The 13187-nt window shown below is 28.8% G+C and overlaps 1 protein-coding gene across 1 annotated transcript in view; it reads right to left on the bottom strand.

The window, feature by feature from the left end:
• Positions 1–13187, bottom strand: part of LOC106681602 (CLN3 lysosomal/endosomal transmembrane protein, battenin) — a 140453-nt gene that overhangs the window by 70615 nt on the left and 56651 nt on the right. The window contains exon 4 of the mRNA XM_067046351.1: positions 4337–4431. The gene's annotated coding sequence lies outside the window, so the exon portion shown is untranslated. The remainder of the gene's footprint in view (positions 1–4336; positions 4432–13187) is intronic.

Below are 13187 nucleotides of genomic sequence, written 5' to 3'. Positions count from 1 at the left end.
ACTGGCCAAACGGTTCCTCTTACAAAAGCATGGTTAATACATATTGGGCTACTGTCGTCTTCGGTAGATACTGAACCCCTGACCCTACATTCAAGCGGTACAGGTATTTAAAAAAAAAAATAGTTTCTTCAATATAAACTGCGAAAAATAATTAGCTCCAAAAGTATGTAATCTTCCTTGAGTAAAATTAAGCGTAGATCATATTAAACATCACTAATCGTCCCATTTCCAGTTTGATAAACAAAATTATAATACAGAGCCATGTTTTATTTTTAGACATCCATATCTAGACACTTATATAAAATTCAAATGTCTAACCATCTTGGACGTATTGTTACAATGAGTGCTATCGCGCAATATTTTTTTAATTGTTCACCCCACAAAAAAAAAAAGATTATTGTACTATAGTATATACATTTTTTCATGTTTATAAAGTTCCAGTTTATGCAACATACGAGATTACATAAGACGATAAAAGCAATGAAAAAGTTAATAATGAAACCTAACAATAGGTAAAAATGCGTCCAGAAATACCAGAACCAACTAAAAACTATAAACGAATTGTCAAGGAATATTGTTGTGGTAGGAAGAGTTTCCATGTTAAATGACAGCCGTCAGTTTCTTTAAGGACAACGGAAAAGCGAACCAGGATAATCCAGGTCTAATTTTCTCAGAGACCTTGTGTTTTTTTTGTTCTTTTTTTTTTAAACCACCATGTTTGAATAAAATTATTCTATTTTGTAAATGAAGAAAATAAGAATATTTTTTCTATAAAACTCAAAGTTTCCTTTTAATTTGAGGTCCGACTTTTAAATTTAAGAAATACGGTAAAGTATATTACAAGATTTAACACCGCCACCGGTATCAAAAGAAAACATACACAATTGAATGACACTGGTAAGGCACATGATAGTTAAAAACAAGCGTCTATTTTATATAGTTGTAATACAGAATTAATAAATTAATGAAAATCAGTATATTTTAAACAATAAAAATATATTTTTCCTTTAGAATGCCAATAGTTAGGTGCCTGACAAGCAGAAATAATTTATAAGATTATATTATTCATAATTTAAATAAATTAATTCTGTTCTCTACAAAATTGAGTATCTGACAGCCTGACTTTTGTTTGTATTAATATATTTTTAACTATCAGCCTTAATGATTATATCTGGCCATTGTCATTTATTAATTATAAAAGATATAAAATAATAGCGATAGTTATGAAATATTATATTATTAATTATAGAAATTAAACTATTTTAATATAATAGCAAATCAGTCAATTAAAATGTCCACATTTTATTTTCGTTGCAGTTAAATATTGAAAATGATATTCGGACAAAATGTAGCAATTCTTTAGTAAAAATGTATTTTAATTTAAGTAAGGTAATCTACTGTGTAAGTGTGCTTCATATTTTACAATGATTATCTTTAAAATCTTTAATTTAAAATCTAGATTTATGTTTAAAATATCACATTCAAACCCACAGTTAATCATAGAACGCGTTTGGCACAGTCTTAAGGGGTATGTGCAATAGTTGGGATTTAGAGGGTTGAAAATGTATCCAAATAAAAATATTCAGTCCTGAAAGTTGGATCAACAAGACTAAAGGTTTATTAGAAAAAAAAAATATCTGAAAACATTTTTATTATTTTTTTTTTTACAATTTCTATTGAGTAAAAACTCAGTCAGATAAAAAATTGGTAGATTAAATATAGATATATGTATTTATTGGCTTATATTACAACGTACCCATGGAGTCTGGCACAATTGGTATTAGTAAATTAGTTTATCAATATAACATAATACAAGTTAATAATAAAATACCATATTTTAATTATTGTAGTATTAGGATTTGCTGACTAGTAATTGATTGTGAGGGAAAAAGGGGAACAATTTATATATATATATTGAGTAGATGTCCGATCATGGATTGATTGGTTTGCTGTGTAATGTAGCAACCTAATGTAATTGCTGAACAAAGCATTTCTTTTAACACAAACGTGTGAACCGAAACTAAATACCTTAATAAATCCATACATACATAGGTATATAATATATTATGTAGTTAAAATTTAGTATTGCACAAATAATAATAATAAAAGATAAACTATACTTTCTAACAATAATTAATTTGATATAAAGTAAAAGGAAAATGTTGAAAGCTCCTGAAATTTAAATATCTTTAGATGGCAATAATGCTTTTTTTTTTAAAAAACTAACCGAAACAAATCCCTATGCAAAAACAAACGCACACATACAAATATATGATAACTTTCAAACTATGTATGTATTTGTACCTTTAAAAAAATCAAAAACACTCATAAGGAACTAGGACAGATTGTTTAAGTGTTTAATAGTTTTAATATTTAAAATACTCTCCAACGCTAAATCATCCGGCAGCATCAATATAAGTATAAAGATATATTTTTTTATTGTCTCCAGAAATTATGCTTGAATAAATATATTATGGATTAAAAACAGATTTTTAAATTTGTTATTTTACTTTTGTCTATCTTAACTTTTTAATAGAAGTTTAACTTTTTAAACTTCTATTAAAAAGTTTCTATAGATGAATTGGGTAGTATTTATGGAAAATGCAGCCATGAGCTCTGCAGAATGATACGGCTATTTTTGACTAAAATCATTGCAAAGGTATCTCATGAGCCTCTTAACGGTTACTTATATATGTAGTAGCACTAACAGAAGGTGTGGTCATCAACTTTATAGGACGAGGTTGATTTCAACGAAAATTGTCACAAAAGTTTCTTACAAGCATGCTAACTTTTGTTGCTTAGGTGCACCTCATTAGTCTGTTTTAATGCCCTTCTTCTTTTAAATTTTATATTTAATAATTATTCTAATCAATTTAATATTTATGAATATTATTAATATCATTTTAATACTTATGAATATTATAAATATCAAATTAATATTTATTCTAAAATAGTTCAAAGCTCCATATGTTTTGTTTAAATGAGTCCAAAGACAAGGTGCTCTTCAGTGCTTAGAAACCCCTTATTTCCATGGGAGGTCTACCAGACTTCAATAATCTAGGAACCAAGACCTTAATAATTTAATTTGTATCTACATGTGATGATTTCTAACCAAAACAACTCCTAACACAACCATTAGTCCAGAAACAGCACTTTCTTACTAAGTACTAAACACATGATGGGTTGTAGTGGTATAAATTTTTAAAATACAATTATAGGTATTTTTTTCTCTTTCCTTATTTTTCTCTATAGTAAGCACCACGCTATGTTAATTAATAACAGATCAGAATTAATATTATGATTACAAGAATCTCGCTCTGCAACCACTTAACATAATCCGTCTTAGCAGCATTATAAAAAAGTATACTACGATAGGGTTTTGGAAGTTCTTATGTTTTTTCTTCCAATTACCTATGTATGAAATATATGGTACGGGAAAGTATTGCGATCGTGCAAAATTTATAGCTCGAGTTTTCGATGGAAAAAAACGTTTTGAGGAACCCGGAGTCAAATAACGGAATCCTCGCAAAATAGTTGAGTGTCTGTGTGAACAGACTAGCTCAAAAACGAAAAGTCGTTCGAAACTGAAATTAAATATTAAAGGCGGGTATATAGTCTGAGATGTGAAAATTATTAAGATGTCACTTCAGAGACGTCTGTGTGAAAAATCGGACATTTTTTTTTTTTTTCGATTTTCCTGTAAACGGCCTCAACATTTTTTTATTAAACTTGTTCAAGTGGGCTTAAATGCCGAATTTAAGGAAATTCGAGAAAATCTAAAAAAGACAATCAGCAGTACTGTTTAATCTTATTGTTGATGTCATCTAATCTTTTTGTTAGTAATGCTATTACTAATGGCGTTGCCTTGCTTGATTACAACACAAACTTGCTAAATTTAATTATTGGAATTTCAACTAAGCAACAGTCTTTTGTAGCTGTGCAGTTATGTAAAGTTTGTCTCGTATCATCACTTTCCAACAGATTGTGTTGTAATGATATATCGCTTCCTTTAGAAACATAGTGCTACAAATGCCCGTCGAAAGCCTATTAGACATTTTAATTGAATAAATTAATTCAAGATCTTAAAGAAATATTTATTTCTTTTAGCATAAGTTTTGACCCGAAAGAATATAATTACTAAAAATGAGTAAAAATAAACTGCAGTTGAGCTGAAGAAAGATTAATGATATTCTTATTGGACCAGTTTTACGAATTGTTTATTTCTGTCCCATGGGAAAAATACTGAAGATTTTTAAAATATGACCTTAACCTTAAGAAGTTTAGAAACTAAATTCATATAGTCACTATTTCTAATATTTAAAAAAAAAATACTTACCAACACAGCCAATGAATCAATTAAAAAAAGTAGGTACTTTTCTATCTTCTTGGATTTGCGTTCTAAAGCACCAGTAACAGCAACTAACCGGAATTCTGTAAAATATAGAATAGTAAGTAATAAATTTAAACAATTTTTCGTCTACCTTTAAGTAATATTAAATTAATAATACTAGCGTAATACTATTATTAATATTAATAGAAATTCTAGATAAAACGTTACCGATATATTTCAAGGTTAAATTCCGTTCAGCACATTAAATTAATGGTAAATCCAAGAAATGTTTGACTAAAAAGTTTTAATTAAACTTTTATTAATGATAGTTCGAAAAATATTGACCACGTGTCCGAGGATTCTTGCCAATGCGCGCGGTAGCAGCCGAGAAATGTTTTTTAAAATGGAATTATAGCAACTTTTTAAAATAGTTTTCTGCCTTGTTGTTGTAGCAAGAAATCCATCTTATAGAATATAAATCTGCAAATAATTTTAAAAATTAGTTTTTATCACTGTTAACACGGAATCTTATTCCTGGGCGTTCGAAAATTCTTAAAATTAATTTAAAGCTTGTTAAAGAAGGGTAATACAAAAAAAAATTATAAGAATGTTGCAAATAATTCAAAATTACTGTTATTCAAATACTTGAAATCTCCCTTCGAATAATTTAAAAAAAGAATTTTTTTTTGTTGTAAAAGTAAGCTATTTTACCATGCCACGATATTGAATTAGGTAATTTAATAGTTTTTTGTTATGCTTATATAGGGGAATTTGAGCTCAAAACATTGAAAAAATACTGTGCGAAATAACTTTATTCTTAGATTAATTTTTATTAATATATTCTTGTTTAAGAGTAGTTTAGTTTATTTAAAAACAAATTTGATCCTTTTTTCTCAACTTTATTCTTTTCAAAACCTTCCAACGTTTTGACCACTTAGGTCATTTTCAAGGATATCTTTACTTTTTTGTTATTTTTTCTTTTACAGTTACTTTAAAGTTCATTTACATTTGCAAATGTAAATGAAAGAAAGAAGAGAAGTGGTTAGTACAAGTTTTAAATTTAAGAAAGAATTATATAGAAGAAGTTATAGATGGGACAAAGGCAATTAGCCGGCATTTTTAAGAATTTTAAAAGAAAAAATGACAACAAGGTAAAGGTATCCTTGAAAATGACCTAAGTGGTCGAAACGTTGGAAGGCTTTGAAAAGAATAAAGTTGAGAAAAAAGGATCAAATTTGTTTTTAAATATCTTTATTCTGTTCGTTTCTGAATATGTTATTTCTTTGAGAAAATGGCTCAACCGATTTAAAATTTTGAAGTCAAATCATTCAGATCAGCGAAAACTTCGTCAGTCGCAAAAGTCCAAGCTATGAGGTCTCAGCGGGTACAATTCAGGATTAATATAAGTTTACGGATAACTGAATCTTAACTGTAAAACTGAAGTGATATTTTACAGTATTGTAACGTTACTTATTTCGTTAACTCTTAATTAAACACAGCCATTATAAAGCATGCAGCTTTAACCAATTGTGTGTGTTAAATTGACCTTTCGGATATTATATTATTTATATGAATAAGCATGATATCAATTATATTTCGAATGAATTAAAGAGAAGAAGGGAACATATCTAAAGAGAGTTATCGGAGGGCTAAAATAGTTATTAGAATATGACTCTTCCATTTCGACATCTATTTCTAATTTCGAGATGATCAGAGATAGACAGACAGTGAAAATTAAGAAAGATATAGCATTCAAGAAAGGAAGTTATCCTGATAACCGACATTTGATCGAAGATATACACCTCGAAGGACACATCTGTTATCTTGGACAAGAGACCTTACACCTTAGCAAACCCATCAGCCTATTCGAGGCTGGGAAAACGACTGCAATGCTATGATCGCCTAACGTCTACTCACGTCTAATCACTTAGAATTCAACAACACTAATTAATTTAAATTAAAATTTTTTGGTGGGTTATTCGTGTACAAACTACATACATGTTGTCAATCAAAATATTTATAGGAAGATTTTATTGATCCAGATTAGTAGTTGAATATTAAAAGTTCAATAACTAAATCATCAAGTAATAATTGCAATTAATTGTCAATGTTTAACCAATAAGTGGGACTCCACAAGACGGTATCCTTGTTCTATTCTTGTAAACTGTCTCTGACCTTCCAAAACATTTGACCAGTCCTCGCCTCGGACAATATTCACACGTGGCTTTTATTAGAAAATAATAATATCTTCATTCGTTCTCCAACTCTATACCCGAATAAAATCACTGACAAATATTTAACAACGATGGGTGAACTAAAACAGCATGATAATAATGTTTAAAAAATGAACATTAAAAGCCGAGTTTTGTGTTGTTTTTTTTTTACAAAATTAATTTTAGATTTAATAGCGACATGAATTCGAATAAGTTTAACTTAGCTCTCAACTGCCATTTTGTAATGAATCCACCCCAAAATTAAACCTAGTAAAGTCAATTTCCAACATTAAATTCAGGAAATTTTATGTATTATTTTAATTTTAAAATTAATAAATGCCGATGATACATGTCTATTCTCAGTGAACAATGATCCTTACATTGTATCTCAAACCCTCCAATCCCACATCACCCTTGAAGAATGGTGCCAAAATTGGAGGATTAAAATTAATTCCAATAAATCCCACCAAATCACATTTACCCTTCGTCGTAAACCAATGACCTCTTGCCCAACAGTATCCTTTAATAATACCCCACTTATTCCAGTCGAACAGATCCGTTACTTAGGACTACATCTCGACAACCGACTGAGATGGAATCCTCATACAAGACTGAAAAGAGAGGAAACTGCTCGTCGATTTCGACTATTACAACATTTACTAGACAAACGGTCCAAACTTCCAGTTCTTTACAAAAGACTGATCTACTTGACTATAAATAAGACCTATCTGGGCATACGGAGTTGAGCTTTGGGCTCCACTAAATAATCGATCCTTACAATCCAAAATCCTTACAGTCCAAAATCCTTCGTAAAATCCTTAATGCTTACTTTGTCACAAATCAAGCCATCCATCATGATTCAATGTCCCATATGTTGCCGATTTGGCCAAAACCAGATACCATTCCTTCCATGGAAAACTTCCCAAGCATCCAAATCCATTTTTTTCTAACCTGGCTTCTCCTTCATTAACTAATAATCCTCCTAAGCGTCTGAAAAGAAGATGCCCTCGGGATCTTCTCCTCTAGAAATGTTATTGGAGTTCTATCAATGGGTAGATTCTCCACATGTTTGTATCATGTCACTATCTCACCTACAGCAAATTTACTTGTTGTATATATGTTATACATTTGTAAATAACAATAAATAAATGATAAAAAAAAATTAATAAAAATAAAATGACTCATAAAAGAAAAACCCAGAAAATATCATTAACTGCCTTCCAATAAGAAAACAACTTAATACTTTATTTTAAATTGATTTTTTAATAATCTTGTTTGATAAAAATATTCAATCTTTTTTTTTCAACGACATAACTCTGATCGCTTTGACATAAAACGGTCGTTATATAAAATCGGTATAAAATGAGTAACGATACAACTCCGAAAGGAGTTGAAACGAGGTGACATAAAATGGGGATTGGCTATGTTCAAACTGATGGTGTAAAGTTCTCAAAGCTATTAAGTACTGAATCTTTTTATTATTATTATTATTTTTTTTTTTTATCATTTATTGTCAAGGATCATAAAAGTGTGTAAATCAGGTATTATGATGAAAACGTATAATCTTCAACGCTGATATATATATTTTGTCTAATCTATACATAAAAAAAGCTTTGACAGACATTATAGTACAGTGTTTAAACAATGTTGCTGATATTGTGAATTTAAGGAATACAATTAGAAAAGATAATTTAAATAACTACCATTCAGACAGTTTATTTATTCAAAAGGCGTCCAACGTAAGAATGCGTGCGAAATAACAAATAAGTTAAGAGCTACGTATTTTAGTAAGAAAAATATCACCAAATACATAAATACTTGATATATAATTGAGGTTATTAAATATGAGTGTGGAGAATAAGCCTCTGAATAAGTGGAGAATAAGCTTTATTCAAAAAACCAACATGGTCAATGTAAAAAATTGAATATACACGAGTATTCAAGAAAAATGGAGAAATAGCTCTTTTGTAGTAGAATTTAATATTTTTGCTTTACACGTATTTATTTTATTTCATACCCTCCTTTAACTGAATAGAGACCACATCTCTTCGATTTCTAAAGTCTTGCTCTTAAAGGAAGTTTAGTAAAAAGAGTTTGCTGAAAATACAGACTGTGCATTAAAAATTAAAATAGCTAGGATAAATATTACGGATGTATTTATTATTAATAATTTCTAATAAAAATTCTTGCTAAAATCCACAGCGGATCGGTATAAAAAAATATTACTTCAACATTAAAAAATGTTGATTAGGATAAACGAATATCGTTAATTAATCTCAATTTAAACGTTTGAATTATTTTCACCTGATTAAATTAGAAATCCTTTTTTTTATTACATCTATATGTTCAGACATACATAAAATCGTGCCTAATGACGATTCCCAGGTTAGCGTTGTAAAACTTTTTCATATCTATACATATCATTCTTGAAATTAATTACACGACTGCATTATTTTATTATTAACACAATTTTAATATTTACATTAATTTAAATGTTGATTCATCGTTGATTTACTTTTATACTCTTTTAAAAGATAAACGTATCTATATTTGGCTTATCAGCTTTAAGACTTGTAATAAAATTTTCGTCATATTTTTAAAATAAAAATCTTGAAATAAACTGATCTAAACATATGGAAACTAACTCACCATAGAACCGCCGGTGCAACCTTCACCACAACGATTAAATATAATTTTCAATCTTCAATACTGAATTCAAATGCGTTTACCAGCCAAACAGTACTGAAATGTTTAAGAAGTTAGCGTTAAAGGTAAGGTACCCGCAGACGTGACTTGAACGAGAATAGATTTTAAAAGAGTAGGGGCAGTCTATTAGTAAGTTATATAAACATACATCACCATAACCAAAATGAATGTTTGCATAATATTCACGCAATTATACCTTTCAGGTATATTTTTTAACATAATATGATTGGAAACTTATTACAGCGTCGCAGTAGTTGTACACAATATTTTAAAGCACCTTGCACAAATAAAGAATTATACCGGGCGGAAAAAAAAACCTGCCGGTCTTATCTTACCTTTTAAATTCAGTAGTCCAATAGTTTCCACCATTTCAGTGATAATTTTTTCCAGGACAAGAGAACACCCATTTGTTTATTTTTTAAAGCAAATTCCAATGCTAGTCAGTTGGGTGTTTTATAATTGATTATAAAATATAGAGAACAAATAAAACCGATTCTTAATTACAAGATTAATATAATATAAAATAAGGACTTTCGCAGGCTATAAAACGCAGAAATAATAACTTGGAAGTTCGTAATTTTTATTGCAATTACTTTGTGGTAAGAAAGCAGAGACAATTTTGATTTTCATGGGCTAAAAAATAAATTGAAATCACATTTCCCCTTAATCCGTATTATACCGTGGATCTACTGCAATGTTTAGACTTTATATTAGCTGTGTTTAAACTCCGTGCACTAATATAAAATAAAAAAAACCAATGTACTGCTACAACGGTTGTGCAAGGAGGTGATTTGGTCAGAATGCTGACAGACAGTCAGATTTTCCTCAACTAAGCGTAACCACTTTATGGGCCTGGGTGGACCCCGGAGGGCTCCACTATGTATAATTACTAGTAAAAATTGATGAGTCTGCTAAGTATAGGTAGAGGGAATAAAAAATGACGGCTGTTTCAAATCCTTAAAAAAACATTAATTTTTCATTCGAAGCTCGATATCTTAAAAACTACAAACAACACTAGAAAATCTAAGAGAACATTATTTAAAGAAGAGTAAATTTTCTGAAATATTAGCCCTAAAAGAGCTATTTACGTCCAATAGTTCTCGAGATATAGATTTTTATAAAGCAAAATTTCTTAAAAATCTACTGAAAGATTAGTAGTTAGTTAATTTATTTTGAGAAATCTATATCTCAGGAACTATGTGACGTACAGATGTCTATTAGCACTCAAATTAAAGCTAGTTTAATGAGCTATAAAGTAGTTTATGATGTTTACCTTCGTAGGAATAGTAGTTGTCATGATATTTGCTAAAATAAATTGATTTATATTTGTTAGGACAATAAGTTTGATTTATGAAAAACTTCATTTCAGAAACGATTGGACGTACAGATGTCTGCCAGCAGTCAAATTAAAGGTAGTTAAATTTACTACAAATAGTTAATTATGTTTATGTGTGTAGGAGGAGTAGTTTTTATGATATTTGACAAAATAAACTCACAAAATGTTAATTTTTAGTTGTTCGTATAAAATGTTGGATATTTGAAAAATATATCACTAGATCCATAAGACACACATATGTCTCCCAACACTCAAAATAAGGGAAATTTAACTTTCTATAAAGTAGTCTGTGACACTTATCTTCGTAGAGGTAGTAGTTTTTATGATATTCACATATGAATATGAATTTGGCAAATGAAAACAACTATAAATCAATATATTTTAGCAAATTTCATGTAAGCCATTACTCCTACGAAGATAAACATCAGAAACTACTTTATAGCTCATTAAACCAGCTTTAATTTGAGAGCTAATAGACATCTGTACGTCAAATGGTTTTTGACATATAGATTTTTCAAAATAAATTCACTAATTACTGATCTTTCAGTACGCCCCATACAACATTTTTATGAAATGTTGCTTTTTAAAAAGCTATATCTCAAAAACTATTTAACGTAAATAACTCTATTAGGGCTCATATTTTAAAAAATTCAATCTTCTTTAAATGACGTTCTCTTAGGTTTTCTTGTGTTGTTCCTACTTATTAAGATACAGAGCTCCGAATGAAAAATTATTTTTTTTTAATGCTTTGAAACAGCCGCCATTTTTTATTCTCCCTACCTATACTTGGCAGACTCATAGATTTTGACTATTAATTATACATACTTTTCATTAAAGTAATTAAAAATTGGGGTGAGATAACTGCCTTTTTCTCCTATTGGGCTCTTTTACTATCAATCACCTGTAGGATGGATCTTACTCCTAGTTCTTGGCGTACCCTTTCATTCCTTATTCGGTCTCGCCTGGTTTTTTCCTAATATTTTCCGTAGGAATCTCATTTCCGCAGAAACAAACTTGCTGGCATAACGGTCAGCTTTCTGATCCGTATAATAGTACTGGGAGAAAAACTGATTTGAATACTAGAATCTTTGGTAGTGTAGAAGGTAAAATATATTTTTTCTAACGTCTGAAAAGTTTCAAGCCTTGTCTATAACCTCTTAGAACTCTTCAATTATGCACATAAATACAAAATTTTTATATTTATTTAACAACTAAATAAACCCATATCAGTACAACACATGAAGAGTCTTGGAACCCGGTGGTTTCATATTATTATGATTTTTTTTTTATCAGGTCCATTACCGAGAGCAAATGGCCGAGATAGGGATAATTGAGCTCGTGTCATGAATCATTTAAATGGAATATTATTTGTTACTTTCGGGACATTATTTATATCATTTTTTCATGAATCACAGAATAATTTGTAAACGAAACAATTTTTTCATCGTTAAAAAAAAAATGCAATCGTGTGCTGGGACCACAAAACGTGCAATACAACAAAATTACCACCCCAGATTTTGAACATTTCTCAGAGATGTGTAGGTTGTAGATGTCTTCTCGTTTTTGAATCAGAGAGCCGTTAAGCTCTCATACAAAAAGAGAACAAGTTTTAGTATTGTTGCAGAAGCTTCCTTAATTTATCTAGATAAATGTGGTCTTTTTGCTGTATATTCCATGCCCTTTCCAATGACATGCAACAATATGTAGATAAGGATAAGTTAACATTACTCAAAACCTAATTTGAAATTTATATTTTACTTTTATTCAGAAAAGAGGAAAATACTGTACAACATATTTATACAATTTTTTCAAAGATATGATTTAATTTTTTTTCTTTTAGAATCAATCATAAGAGCATAACATCTATTATGGAGTAGTTAATCTAGCTTTTAAATAATGACACTTATTTACTTTTTAATAGTTTGATGAATCACGATATTATCTGAATATATATTTTTTCCTGTATCAGTAAAAGATAAATAAGTATTTACACAAGAATTTATGTGTTTCACAAGAAGAAATACTTAGGTACAAAATACCAACTAAACGTCACGATTCTGCCTTTCTAGAAAAATAATCATTATAAACTGTTTTACATGACCTTTTCTGTTCAATATTTTTACCGATGCAGTTTTTCAAAAATATTTTTTTCTAAAATACTAGAAATCAACATTTTACGAATTTATTTTGGCAAATATCATGAAAACTACTAGCAGTCATAATTATAAAGAATTATTAATAGAAATCATTTAATACAGCAGTGTATTAACTGTAATCAAGTATTTTATGAAAAAGATAAAAATTATATTTAATATAATATGCTGTTAGGATTTAATTTTATTTATTAATTCATTATTTCGACTTTTTTTTTATATAAGAAATTATACATCTTATAAAAATGACAAATGCTTCCTCCTATAATCAAATATTCTAGATTTTTTTAATAATAAATTTAAATATTTAATTTTGGGCAAATATTGAATCATCCAAATTTTGTAGTCATATGTGTTAATTATGTAATGTTTTCATAGTTACCAAATAAATAAAGTGTAACAATAGTAACAAAACATAACATCTAGATAATAATTTAATTTTTTATAAA

Source organism: Halyomorpha halys, unplaced genomic scaffold, assembly GCF_000696795.3.
Source record: "Halyomorpha halys isolate HHAL.00 unplaced genomic scaffold, Hhal_1.1 Scaffold350.1, whole genome shotgun sequence".
In the NCBI taxonomy this organism is placed as follows: domain Eukaryota; kingdom Metazoa; phylum Arthropoda; class Insecta; order Hemiptera; family Pentatomidae; genus Halyomorpha; species Halyomorpha halys.
Note: the sequence above shows the minus strand (reverse complement) of the source record. Positions and strands in the feature narration are given on the sequence as shown.